The sequence below is a fragment of the Ranitomeya variabilis genome, chromosome 6, assembly GCF_051348905.1.
Source record: "Ranitomeya variabilis isolate aRanVar5 chromosome 6, aRanVar5.hap1, whole genome shotgun sequence".
Taxonomy (NCBI): domain Eukaryota; kingdom Metazoa; phylum Chordata; class Amphibia; order Anura; family Dendrobatidae; genus Ranitomeya; species Ranitomeya variabilis.
Genome location: NC_135237.1, coordinates 341,535,068 through 341,549,233, shown reverse-complemented (window position 1 = coordinate 341,549,233; position 14,166 = coordinate 341,535,068).

Genomic DNA, 14,166 nt, shown 5'->3' with positions numbered 1-14,166 from the left:
TGAAACTAACACCCAGCCGGTCAGGCTATGTCTACGCTCTTACCATCGTGGACCACTACTCTAGATTTCTGGTAGTTGTGCCGGTCAAGGATCTGAGGGCCTGAACGGCTGCCAAAGCCTTCCAGCAGTACTTCTGTAGGCCGCATGGGTACCCGGAGAAGGTGCTGACCGATCAAGGGCCGGCATTCGAAGTGGAGGTGTTCCAGGAATTCTGCAGTTTATACTGGTGTAAGAAGATCAGAACGACGCCGTATCACCCACAAACTAATGGGATGTGTGAGAAGATGAACCAAGTGGTAATCGACTTACTGAAGACCTTACCTGTTGTGGATTCTGTTTGTGGGCTCCCTCTGGTGGTTACTGCTGGTACTGGGTGACTTTGGTGGGTTGCGGCCTTTGGTTTCCACCTGTCCATCAGAGGCTGGGTGTTTCCTATTTTACCTGGCCTTTCTGTCATTTCCCTTGCCGGCTATCAATGTGTTCAGATGTGCTCTGTTTGGTTCCTGCCTACCTGCTCCCAGATCTTTCAGGATAAGCTAAGTGCTGATTTTCAGTTGTTTGGTTTTTGGTCCAGCTTGCTTTGAATGTCTCTATGCTAGCTGGTTGCTCTAGTGGACTGAGGTTCTCCCCATGTGCCATGAGTTGGCACATGGGTTCTTGTAATCTCAGGATGGTTTTTTTGATTAGGGTTTTTTGCTGACCGCTCAGTCCCCTTTTGTATCATTCTGCTTTCTAGTTTTCAGTGGGCCTCTATTTGCTAAACCTATATACATCATCTCTATGTGTGTGCCTTCCTCTCATTTCACCGTCAATACATGTGGGGGGCAACTATACCTTTTGGGGTTAATTCCTCTGGAGGCAAGTGAGGTCTTGTTTTCTCTGCAGTACTAGTTAGCTCTTAGGCTGGTGCGTGGCGTCTAGAACCAACGTAGGCACGCTCCCTGGCTATCTCTAGTTGCGTTTGTCAGGCGTAGGGCAGCGGTCAGCCCAGGTTCCATCACCCTAGAGCTCGTCCGATATTTATTATACTTTGCTTGTCCTGTGCTATCCCTCGCCATTAGGGATTCATGACACTTACCTGTGGAAGAAAGGAACTTGTGGCCAGCCAAGTTACCTGACTTGTTAGATATGTACAACCACATCCCGGTGAACTCCACCAATTGCACTCCAGCCTACCTGATGCGAGGGAGATCTAGCAAATTACCGGTTGACCTACACATGGGGTCCTGTTGTGAAATTGGATTCTGGGCTCCCCCGGTGGCCACTTGTGGAATTGTACTTGTGTGCATCATCCCCTCTGTTCACCTGCTCCTATCAGGATGTGGGAGTCGCTATATAACCTTGCTCCTCTGTCAGTTTCATGCCGGTCAACAATGTAATCAGAAGCCTTCTGTGCTTGTTCCTGCTACTAGACAACTCCTAGCTAAGTTGGACTTTTGTCCTTGTGTGTTTTTGCATTTTGTTCCTGTTCACAGCTGCTGTTTCGTTACTGTGTCTGGAAAGCTCTTGTGAGCGGAAATTGCCACTCTGGTGTTATGAGTTAATGCTAGAGTCTTAAAGTAATTTCTGGATGGTGTTTTGATAGGGTTTTCTGCTGACCATGAAAGTGCCCTTTCTGTCTTCATGCTATCTAGTAAGCGGACCTCGATTTTGCTAAACCTATTTTCATACTACGTTTGTCATTTCATCTAAAATCACCGCCAATATATGTGGGGGCCTCTGTCTGCCTTTTGGGAAAATTTCTCTAGAGGTGAGCCAGGACTGTCTTTTCCTCTGCTAGGATTAGGTAGTTCTCCGGCTGGCGCTGGGCATCTAGGGATAAAAAACGTAGGCATGCTACCCGGCCACTTCTAGTTGTGCGGCAGGTTTAGTTCATGGTCAGTATAGTTTCCATCTTCCAAGAGCTAGTTCTCATATATGCTGGGCTATGTTCTCTCGCCATTGAGAATCATGACAGTTTGACCGGCCCAAAAAAGGGTTAAATTACTGGCTGAGAAAGGAGAGAAAAAAGAAGTCTGCTACAATTTTTTTATTTTTTTTTTTTTTTCCCCTCTAGTTCTGAGTGTGCTCTTAATTGAATCACTTGCTAGTTTGCCTATGCTGCAGCCTTCCTCTCTTTCTCTCCTTCTAATCCTTGAATGGCTCTGTGTTCACCTGTTTCAAATGGATCTTCAGAGTGTAGCTACAGGTTTGAATAATCTCGCCACAAAGGTACAAAATTTGCAAGATTTTGTTGTTCATGCACCTATGTCTGAGCCTAGAATTCCTTTGCCTGAATTCTTCTCGGGGAATAGATCTCACTTTCAAAATTTTAAAAATAATTGCAAATTGTTTTTGTCCCTGAAGTCTCGCTCTGCCGGAGACCCTGCACAGCAGGTCAGGATTGTAATTTCCTTGCTCCGGGGCGACCCTCAGGACTGGGCTTTTGCATTGGCACCAGGGGATCCTGCGTTGCTCAATGTGGATGCGTTTTTTCTGGCCTTGGGGTTGCTTTATGAGGAACCTCATTTAGAGCTTCAGGCGGAAAAGGCCTTGATGTCCTTGTCTCAGGGGCAAGATGAAGCTGAAATATACTGCCAAAAATTCCACAAATGGTCTGTGCTTACTCAGTGGAATGAGTGCGCCCTGGCGGCGATTTTCAGAGAAGGTCTCTCTGATGCCATTAAGGATGTTATGGTGGGGTTCCCTGTGCCTGCGAGTCTGAATGAGTCCATGACGATGGCTATTCAGATCGATAGGCGTCTGCGGGAGCGCAAACCTGTGCACCATTTGGCGGTGTCTACTGAGAAAACGCCAGAAAATATGCAATGTGATAGAATTCTGTCCAGAAGCGAGCGGCAGAATTTTAGACGAAAAAATGGGTTGTGCTTCTATTGTGGTGATTCAACTCATGTTATATCAGCATGCTTTAAGCGTACTAAGAAGCCTGACAAGTCTGTTTCAATTAGCACTTTACAGTCTAAGTTTATTCTATCTGTGACCCTGATTTGTTCTTTGTCATCTATTACCGCGGACGCCTATGTCGACTCTGGCGCTGCTTTGAGTCTTATGGATTGGTCCTTTGCCAAACGCTGTGGGTATGATTTGGAGCCATTGGAGGCTCCGATACCTCTGAAAGGGATTGACTCCACCCCATTGGCTAGTAATAAACCACAATACTGGACACAAGTGACTATGCGTGTTAATCCGGATCACCAGGAGGTTATTCGCTTTCTGGTGCTGTATAATCTACATGATGTTTTGGTGCTGGGATTGCCATGGCTGCAATCTCATAACCCAGTCCTCGACTGGAGAGCTATGTCTGTGTTAAGCTGGGGATGTAAAGGAACTCATGGGGACGTACCTTTGGTTTCCATTTCATCATCTATTCCCTCTGAGATTCCTGAATTCTTGTCTGACTTTCGTGACGTTTTTGAAGAACCCAAGGTTGGTTCACTACCTCCGCACCGGGAGTGCGATTGTGCCATAGACTTGATCCCGGGTAGTAAATACCCTAAGGGTCGTTTATTTAATCTGTCTGTGCCTGAACACGCGGCTATGCGAGAATATATAAAGGAGTCCTTGGAAAAGGGACATATTCGTCCTTCGTCATCTCCCTTAGGAGCCGGTTTTTTCTTTGTGTCTAAGAAAGACGGCTCTTTGAGGCCGTGTATTGATTATCGTCTTTTGAATAAAATCACGGTTAAATATCAATATCCGTTACCACTGCTTACTGATTTGTTTGCTCGTATAAAGGGGGCCAAGTGGTTCTCTAAGATTGATCTCCGTGGGGCGTATAATTTGGTGCGAATCAAGCAGGGGGATGAGTGGAAAACCGCATTTAATACGCCCGAGGGCCACTTTGAGTATTTGGTGATGCCTTTTGGTCTTTCAAATGCCCCTTCAGTCTTTCAGTCCTTTATGCATGACATTTTCCGCGATTATTTGGATAAATTTATGATTGTGTATCTGGATGATATTCTGATTTTTTCGGATGACTGGGACTCTCATGTCCAGCAGGTCAGGAGGGTTTTTCAGGTTTTGCGGTCTAATTCCTTGTGTGTGAAGGGTTCTAAGTGTGTTTTTGGGGTTCAAAAGATTTCCTTCTTGGGATACATTTTTTCCCCCTCTTCCATCGAGATGGATCCTGTCAAGGTTCAGGCTATTGGTGATTGGACGCAACCCTCTTCTCTTAAGAGTCTTCAGAAATTTTTGGGCTTTGCTAACTTTTATCGTCGATTTATTGCTGGTTTTTCTGATGTTGTAAAACCATTGACTGATTTGACTAAGAAGGGTGCTGATGTTGCTGATTGGTCCCCTGATGCTGTGGAGGCCTTTCGGGAGCTCAAGCGCCGCTTTTCTTCCGCCCCAGTGTTGCGTCAGCCTGATGTTGCTCTTCCTTTTCAGGTTGAGGTCGACGCTTCTGAAATCGGAGCTGGGGCGGTGTTGTCGCAGAGAAGTTCCGACTGCTCCGTGATGAGACCTTGTGCCTTTTTTTCCCGTAAATTTTCGCCCGCCGAGCGGAATTATGATATTGGGAATCGGGAGCTTTTGGCCATGAAGTGGGCTTTTGAGGAGTGGCGTCACTGGCTTGAGGGGGCCAGACATCAGGTGGTGGTATTGACTGACCACAAAAATTTAATTTACCTTGAGTCTGCCAGGCGCCTGAATCCTAGACAGGCGCGCTGGTCGTTGTTTTTCTCTCGGTTTAATTTTGTGGTGTCTTACCTACCGGGTTCTAAGAATGTTAAGGCGGATGCCCTTTCTAGGAGTTTTGAGCCTGACTCCCCTGGTAATTCTGAGCCCACAGGTATCCTTAAAGATGGAGTGATATTGTCTGCCGTTTCTCCAGACCTGCGGCGGGCCTTGCAGGAGTTTCAGGCGGATAGACCTGATCGTTGCCCACCTGGTAGACTGTTTGTTCCTGATGATTGGACCAGTAGAGTCATCTCTGAGGTTCATTCTTCTGCGTTGGCAGGTCATCCTGGAATCTTTGGTACCAGGGATTTGGTGGCAAGGTCCTTCTGGTGGCCTTCCCTGTCACGAGATGTGCGAGGCTTTGTGCAGTCTTGTGACGTTTGTGCTCGGGCCAAGCCTTGTTGTTCTCGGGCTAGTGGATTGTTGTTACCCTTGCCTATCCCGAAGAGGCCTTGGACGCACATCTCGATGGATTTTATTTCGGATCTGCCTGTTTCTCAGAAGATGTCTGTCATCTGGGTGGTGTGTGACCGTTTCTCTAAGATGGTCCATCTGGTTCCCTTGCCTAAGTTGCCTTCTTCTTCCGAGTTGGTTCCTCTGTTTTTTCAAAATGTTGTTCGTTTGCATGGTATTCCGGAGAATATCGTTTCTGACAGAGGGACCCAATTCGTGTCTAGATTTTGGCGGGCATTCTGTGCTAGGATGGGCATAGATTTGTCTTTTTCGTCTGCTTTCCATCCTCAGACTAATGGCCAGACCGAGCGGACTAATCAGACCTTGGAGACATATTTGAGGTGTTTTGTGTCTGCGGATCAGGATGATTGGGTTGCTTTTTTGCCTTTGGCGGAGTTCGCCCTCAATAATCGGGCCAGCTCTGCCACCTTGGTGTCCCCGTTTTTCTGTAATTCGGGGTTTCATCCTCGATTTTCCTCCGGTCAAGTGGAATCTTCGGATTGTCCTGGAGTGGATGCTGTGGTGGAGAGGTTGCATCAGATTTGGGGGCAGGTGGTGGACAATTTGAAGTTGTCCCAGGAGAAGACTCAGCTTTTTGCCAACCGCCGTCGTCGTGTTGGTCCTCGGCTTTGTGTTGGGGACTTGGTGTGGTTGTCTTCTCGTTTTGTCCCTATGAGGGTTTCTTCTCCTAAGTTTAAGCCTCGGTTCATCGGCCCGTACAAGATATTGGAGATTCTTAACCCTGTGTCCTTCCGTTTGGACCTCCCTGCATCCTTTTCGATTCATAATGTTTTTCATCGGTCATTGTTGCGCAGGTATGAGGTACCGGCTGTGCCTTCCGTTGAGCCTCCTGCTCCGGTGTTGGTTGAGGGTGAGTTGGAGTACGTTGTGGAAAAGATCTTAGACTCTCGTGTTTCCAGACGGAAACTCCAGTATCTGGTCAAATGGAAGGGATACGGTCAGGAGGATAATTCTTGGGTCACTGCCTCTGATGTTCATGCCTCCGATCTTGTCCGTGCCTTTCATAGGGCTCATCCTGATCGCCCTGGTGGTTCTGGTGAGGGTTCGGTGCCCCCTCCTTGAGGGGGGGGTACTGTTGTGAAATTGGATTCTGGGCTCCCCCGGTGGCCACTTGTGGAATTGTACTTGTGTGCATCATCCCCTCTGTTCACCTGCTCCTATCAGGATGTGGGAGTCGCTATATAACCTTGCTCCTCTGTCAGTTTCATGCCGGTCAACAATGTAATCAGAAGCCTTCTGTGCTTGTTCCTGCTACTAGACAACTCCTAGCTAAGTTGGACTTTTGTCCTTGTGTGTTTTTGCATTTTGTTCCTGTTCACAGCTGCTGTTTCGTTACTGTGTCTGGAAAGCTCTTGTGAGCGGAAATTGCCACTCTGGTGTTATGAGTTAATGCTAGAGTCTTAAAGTAATTTCTGGATGGTGTTTTGATAGGGTTTTCTGCTGACCATGAAAGTGCCCTTTCTGTCTTCATGCTATCTAGTAAGCGGACCTCGATTTTGCTAAACCTATTTTCATACTACGTTTGTCATTTCATCTAAAATCACCGCCAATATATGTGGGGGCCTCTGTCTGCCTTTTGGGAAAATTTCTCTAGAGGTGAGCCAGGACTGTCTTTTCCTCTGCTAGGATTAGGTAGTTCTCCGGCTGGCGCTGGGCATCTAGGGATAAAAAACGTAGGCATGCTACCCGGCCACTTCTAGTTGTGCGGCAGGTTTAGTTCATGGTCAGTATAGTTTCCATCTTCCAAGAGCTAGTTCTCATATATGCTGGGCTATGTTCTCTCGCCATTGAGAATCATGACAGGGTCCTAACTAGGGTTGAGCGACCTTTATTTTTATAGGATCGGGTCGGGTTTCACGAAACCCGACTTTCTCAAAAGTCGGGTCGAGTGAAATCGGCCGATCCTATAAAAAAGTCGGGGTCGGGGTCGGCCGAAACGCGAAACCCAATGCAGTGCAATGGGATACTATGGTTCCCAGGGTCTGAAGGAGAGGAAACTCTCCTTCAGGCCCTGAGATCCATATTTAAGTGTAAAATAAAGAATTAAAATAAAAAATATTGATATACTCACCCTCTGACGCGCCCTGGTAGTAATTGGCATCTTCCGTTCCTAAGAATGGCGCTTGAAAGACCTTTCGATGACATCACGGCTTGTGATTGGTCGCGGCGGCCCACGTGACCGCTGAGCGACCAATCACAACAAGCCGTGACGTAATTCTCAGGTCCTAAATTCCTCATTCTAGGAATTTAGGCCATGAGAATTACGTCACGGCTTGTGATTGGTCGCTGAGCGGTCACGTGGGCCGCCGCGACCAATCACAAGCCGTGACGTCATCGAAAGGTCCTTCACGCGCTCATTCTTAAGAAGGAAGGCTGCCGGAAAGAAGCCGAGGGTGAGTATATTCCTATTAGGTATATACTCACCCTCGGACGCACCCTGCTTCTTTCCGGCAGCCTTCCTTCTTAAGAATCAGCGCGTGAAGGACCTTTCGATGACGTCACGGCTTGTGATTGGTCGTGGCGGCCCACGTGACCGCTCAGCGACCAATCACAAGCCGTGACGTAATTCTCATGGCCTAAATTCCTAGAATGAGGAATTTAGGACCTGAGAATTACGTCACGGCTTGTTGTGATTGGTCGCTCAGCGGTCACGTGGGCCGCCGCGACCAATCACAAGCCGTGACGTCATCGAAAGGTCTTTCAAGCGCCATTCTTAGGAACGGAAGATGCCGGTTACCAGCGGCGATGTCCAGGCTGCGTCGGAGAGGTGAGTATAGCAATATTTTTTATTTTAATTCTTTATTTTACACTTAAATGTGGATTCCGATACCGAGTTCCGATATCGCAAACATATCGGAACTCGGTATCGGAATTCCGATACCAGATTCAGAAGATCGCCGACCTCATGGCCGACTCCACACAGGGGTCGGCGACTTCTGAAAATGGCCGACCCGATTCGCGCAACCCTAGTCCTAACCCCCGAAGACACCTCCCCAGATGCATATTGGGATACAGAGAGGCAGCACAGGTACCGCAGAATACAGGAATGCGTGGAAAGAAGTTTAACCCAAGCCTGACAAAAACAAGAAAGGGACTACAACCAGCATGCTCCTGCAATCCCCTTGTCACCCGGTGAGCAAGTGCTCAAACGGAAGAGGAGAGTACACAAGCTTGAAGATCAATGGGAGGCGGAACCATATACCATCCTGCCATCCGATTTTGACAATACAAAGGTCTGTCTCATCAGCAAAGATGGGGGAGAGACCTCCACGGCAATATCCAGAGACCACCTCAAAATATGCCCTGATAAGTTGAGAGATGGGGAAACAGACCGAGGGATATCTCCACCCGCGGAAGAGGAGAAGATGATACGCACTGTTCTTGGCGATTTTCCCCAGTCTTGGACTCAAATAAATCAGGCCATCGTGGTACCTGTCTTAACGTTTCGTCAGTAGTGTTGAGCGATACCGTCCGATACTTGAAAGTATCGGTATCGGAAATTATCGGCCGATACCGCCAAAGTATCGGATCTAATCCGATACCGATACCCGATACCAATACAAGTCAATGGGACTCAAGTATCGGACGGTATCCCTGATGGTTCCCAGGGTCTGAAGGAGAGGAAACTCTCCTTCAGGCCCTGGGAACCATATTAATGTGTAAAATAAAGAGTTAAAATAAAAAATATTGCTATACTCACCTCTCCGACGCAGCCTGGACCTCACCGAGGGAACCGGCAGCGTTCTTTGCTTAAAATGCGCGCTTTTCCTTCCTTCCGTGACGTCACGGCTTCTGATTGGTCGCGTGCCGCCCATGTGACCGCGACACGACCAATCACAGCAAGCCGTGACGTAATTTCAGGTCCTGAATGCCTATTTCTGCATTCAGGACCTGAAATTACATCACGGCTTGCTGTGATTGGTCGCGTCGCGGTCACATGGGCGGCACGCAACCAATCACAAGCCGTGACGTAATTTTAAAAATGCGCGCATTTCCTGCCTCCCGTGACGTCACGGCTTGTGATTGGTCGCGTCGCCCATGTGACCGCGACGCGACCAATCACAAAGCCGGAACGTAATTTTAAAATACTGAATGCCTAGAAGGACCTGAAAATTACGTCAAGGCTTGCTGTGATTGGTCGCGTCACGGCCACATGGGCGGCACGCGACCAATCAGAAGCCGTGACGTCATGGAAGGAAGGAAAAGAAGCAAAGAACGCTGCCGGTTCCCTCGGTGAAGTCCAGGCTGCCTCGGAGAGGTGAGTATAGCAATATTTTTTATTTTAATTCTTTATTTTACACATTAATGTTGTTTCGATACCGATACCCGATACCACAAAAGTATCGGATCTCGGTATCGGAAATCCGATACCCGCAAGTATCGGCCGATACCCGATACTTGCGGTATCGGAATGCTCAACACTATTCGTCAGCCAAAGCCGCCGGAACCAAATATGATGCCAGATAATCTGGAGCCAAAAGAGACTCTGCCCCAACAGGTGCCCCTAGCCGACGCGATTCCGGCTGTAACTCAACCACAGCAGATTCCAATAAAGGATGCCATGCCAACATTTGAATCGGCAAGACCTCCCTCTGCTATCAGTGAATCTGCCATGCCCACAATTGGTAGCAGCGGTCCTGAGAGCTCCAGTATATCAGCGCTACCCAGACTCACTAGGAGTGTAGCTAGAAGACAGTGCACTACACCAGCGATAGCAAGCACAGCGGGTCCTGTTAGGTCACTAGCAACCCCGGCACTGCGGAGGTCTACACGTAGCACTAAGAATCAAACCCCAATTCACTACAAAACTTGGAAATATTAACCCCTTAATCCCATATGACGTACTATCCCGTCAAGGTGACCTGAGACTTAATTTCCAGTGACGGGATAGTACGTCATAGCCGATCAGCCGCGCTCACGGGGGGAGCGCAGCCGATCGCGGCCGGTTGTCAGCTGCCTATCGCAGCTGACATCCGGCACTATGTGCCAGGAGAGGTCACGGACCGCCCCCGGCACATTAACCCCCGGCACACCGCGATCAAACATGATCGCGGTGTACCGGAGGTACAGGGAAGCATCGCGCAGGGAGGGGGCTCCCTGTGGGCTTCCCTGAGACGATCGGTACAAGGGAATGTACTCACCTTGTACCGAGCGTCTCCTCCCTGCAGGCCCCGGATCCAAAATGGCCGCGGGGCTGCATCCGGGTCCTGCAGGGAGTACTTCCGGGTCCGGAGCAGGCTGCAGTTGAAAGCTGCAGCCTGCAGCAATGTGAGTGAGAGCGCCGATCTGATAGAGTGCTGTGCACACTATCAGATCGGCGATCTGTGATGTCCCCCCCTGGGACAAAGTAAAAAAGTTTAAAAAAAATTTCCACATGTGTAAAAAAAAAAAAATAATAATTCCTAAATAAAGAAGAAAAAAAAAAATATATTATTCCCATAAATAAATTTCTTTATCTAAAAAAAACAAAAAAACAATAAAAGTACACATATTTAGTATCGCCGCGTCCGTAACGACCCAACCTATAAAACTGTCCCACTAGTTAACCCCTTCAGTGAACACCGTAAGAAAAAAAAACGAGCCAAAAAACAACGCTTTATTATCATACCGCCGAACAAAAAGTGAAATAACACGCGATCAAAAAGATGGATATAAATAACCATGGTACCGCTGAAAACGTCATCTTGTTCCGCAAAAAACAAGCTGCCATATAGCATCATAACCAAAAAAATAAAAAAGTTATATTCCTCAGAATAAAGCGATGCCAAAATAATTATTTTTTCTATAAAATAGTTTGTACGTATAAAAGCGCCAAAACATAAAAAAATGATATAAATGAGATATCGCTGTAATCATACTGACCCGACGAATAAAACTGCTTTATCAATTTTACCAAACGTGGAACGGTATAAACGCCTCCCTTAGGGTTACAGTTGGGATTAGGGCTAGGGGTGTGTTTGGATTAGTTTCAGGTAGAATTGGGGAGTTTCCACTGTTTAGGCACATCAGGGGCTCTCCAAACGCGACATGGCGTCCGATCTCAATTCCAGACCATTCTGCGTTGAAAAAGTAAAACAGTGCTCCTCCCCTTCCAAGCTCTCCCGTGCGCCCAAACAGGGGTTTACCCCAACATATGGGGCATCAGCATACTCGGGACAAATTGGACAACAACTTTTGGGGTCCAAGTTCTCTTGTTATCTCTGGGAAAATAAAAATTTGGGGGGCTAAAAATCATTTTTGTGGGAAAAAAAGGATTTTTTATTTTCACAGCACTGCGTTGTAAACTGTAGTGAAACACTTGGGGGTTCAAAGTTCTTACAACACATCTAGATAAGTTCCTTGGGAGGTCTAGTTTCCAATATGGGGTCACTTATGGGGGGTTTATACTGTTTGGGTACATCAGGGGCTCTGCAAATGCAACATGACGCCTGCAGACCAATCCATCTAAGTCTGCATTCCAAATGTCGCTCCTTCCCTTCCGAGCTCTGCCATGCGCCCAAACAGTGGTTCCCCCCCACATATGGGGTATCAGCGTACTCAGGACAAATTGGACAACAACTTTTGGAGTCCAATTTATCCTGTTACCCTTGTGAAAATACAAAACTGGGGGCTAAAAAATCATTTTTCTGAAAAAAAAATTTTTTTATTTTCACGGCTCTGTGTTATTAACTGTAGTGAAACACTTGGGGGTTCAAAGCTCTCAAAACACATCAAGATAAGTTCCTTAGGGGGTCTACTTTCCAAAATGGTGTCACTTGTGGGGGATTTTAATGTTTAGGCACATCAGGGGCTCTCCAAACACAACATGGTGTCCCATCTCAATTCCAGTCAATTTTGCATTGAAAAGTCAAATGGCGCTCCTTCCCTTCCGAGCTCTGCTATGCGCCCAAACAGTGGTTTACCCCCACATATGGGGTATCGTTGTACTCAGGACAAATTGAGCAACAACTTTTGTGGTCTAATTTCTTCTCTTACCCTTGGGAAAATAAAAAATTGGGGGCGAAAAGATCATTTTTGTGAAAAAATATGATTTTTTATTTTTACGGCTCTGCATTATAAACTTCTGTGAAGCACTTGTTGGGTCAAAGTGCTCACCACACATCTAGATAAGTTCCTTAAGGGGTCTACTTTCCAAAATGGTGTCACTTGTGGGGGGTTTCAATGTTTAGGCACATCAGTGGCTCTCCAAACGCAACATGGCATCCCATCTCAATTTCAGTCAATTTTGCATTGAAAAGTCAAATGGCGCTCCTTCCCTTCCGAGCTCTGCCATGCACCCAAACAATGGTTTACACCCACATATGGGGTATCAGCGTACTCAGGACAAATTGCACAACAATTTTTGGGGTCCAATTTCTTCTCTTACCCTTGGGAAAATAAAAAATTGGGGGCGAAAAGATCATTTTTGTGAAAAAATATGATTTTTTATTTTTACGGCTCTGCATTATAAACTTCTGTGAAGCACTTGGTGGGTCAAAGTGCTCACCACACATCTAGATAAGTTCCTTAAGGGGTCTACTTTCCAAAATGGTGTCACTTGTGGGGGTTTCAATGTTTAGGCATATAAGGGGCTCTCCAAACGCAACATGGCGTCCCATCTCAATTCCAGTCAATTTTGCATTGAAAAGTCAAATGGCGCTCCTTCGCTTCCGAGCTCTGTCATGTGCCCAAAAAGTGGTTTAGCCCCACATATGGGGTATCGGCGTACTCAGGACAAATTGTACAACATCTTTTGGGGTCCATTTTCTCCTGTTACCCTTGGTAAAATAAAACAAATTGGAGCTGAAGTAAATTTTGTGTGAAAAAAAGTTAAATGTTCATTTTTCTTTAAACATTCCAAAAATTCCTGTGAAACACCTGAAGGGTTAATAAACTTCTTGAATGTGGTTTTGAGCACCTTGAGGGGTGCAGTTTTTAGAATGGTGTCACACTTGGTTATTTTCTATCATATAGACCCCTCAAAATGACTTCACATGAGATGTGGTCCCTAAAAAAAAATGGTGTTGTAAAAATGAGAAATTGCTGGTCAACTTTTAACCCTTATAACTCCCTAACAAAAAAAAAATTTGGTTCCAAAATTGTGCTGATGTAAAGTAGACGTGTGGCAAATGTTACTTATTAAGTATTTTGCGTGACATATCTCTGTGATTTAAGGGCATAAAAATTAAAAGTTGGAAAATTGTGAAATTTTCAAAATTTTTGCCAAATTTCCATTTTTTTCACAAATAAACACAAGTTATATCGAATAAATGTTACCACTACCATGAAGTATAATATCTCCCGAGAAAACAATGTCAGAATCGGCAAGATCCGTTGAAGCGTTCCAGAGTTATAACCTCATAAAGGGACAGTGGTCAGAATTGTAAAAATTGGCCCGGTCATTAACGTGCAAACCACCCTCGGGGCTTAAGGGGTTAACGGGTGCTGCTGTTTGGTTAAAAAAAAAAAAAATGTTTGTATATATATCTTTGTTACAGATTTAAAATGGACAATGGAGTAATGGACGGCGAATTGCTCCAAAAACTTTCAAAAGGGATACCTTTGTTTACCCGGGTGTTGTGAAATTGGATTCTGGGCTCCCCCGGTGGCCACTTGTGGAATTGAACTTGTGTGCATCATCCCCTCTGTTCACCTGCTCCTATCAGGATGTGGGAGTCGCTATATAACCTTGCTCCTCTGTCAGTTTCTTGCCGGTCAACAATGTAATCAGAAGCCTTCTGTGCTTGTTCCTGCTACTAGACAACTCCCAGCTAAGTTGGACTTTTGTCCTTGTGTGTTTTTGCATTTTGTTCCTGTTCACAGCTGCTGTTTCGTTACTGTGTCTGGAAAGCTCTTGTGATCGGAAATTGCCACTCTGGTGTTATGAGTTAATGCTAGAGTCTTAAAGGAATTTCTGGATGGTGTTTTGATAGGGTTTTCTGCTGACCATGAAAGTGTCCTTTCTGTCTTCCTGCTATCTAGAAAGCGGACCTCGATTTTGCTAAACCTATTTTCATACTACGTTTGTCATTTCAT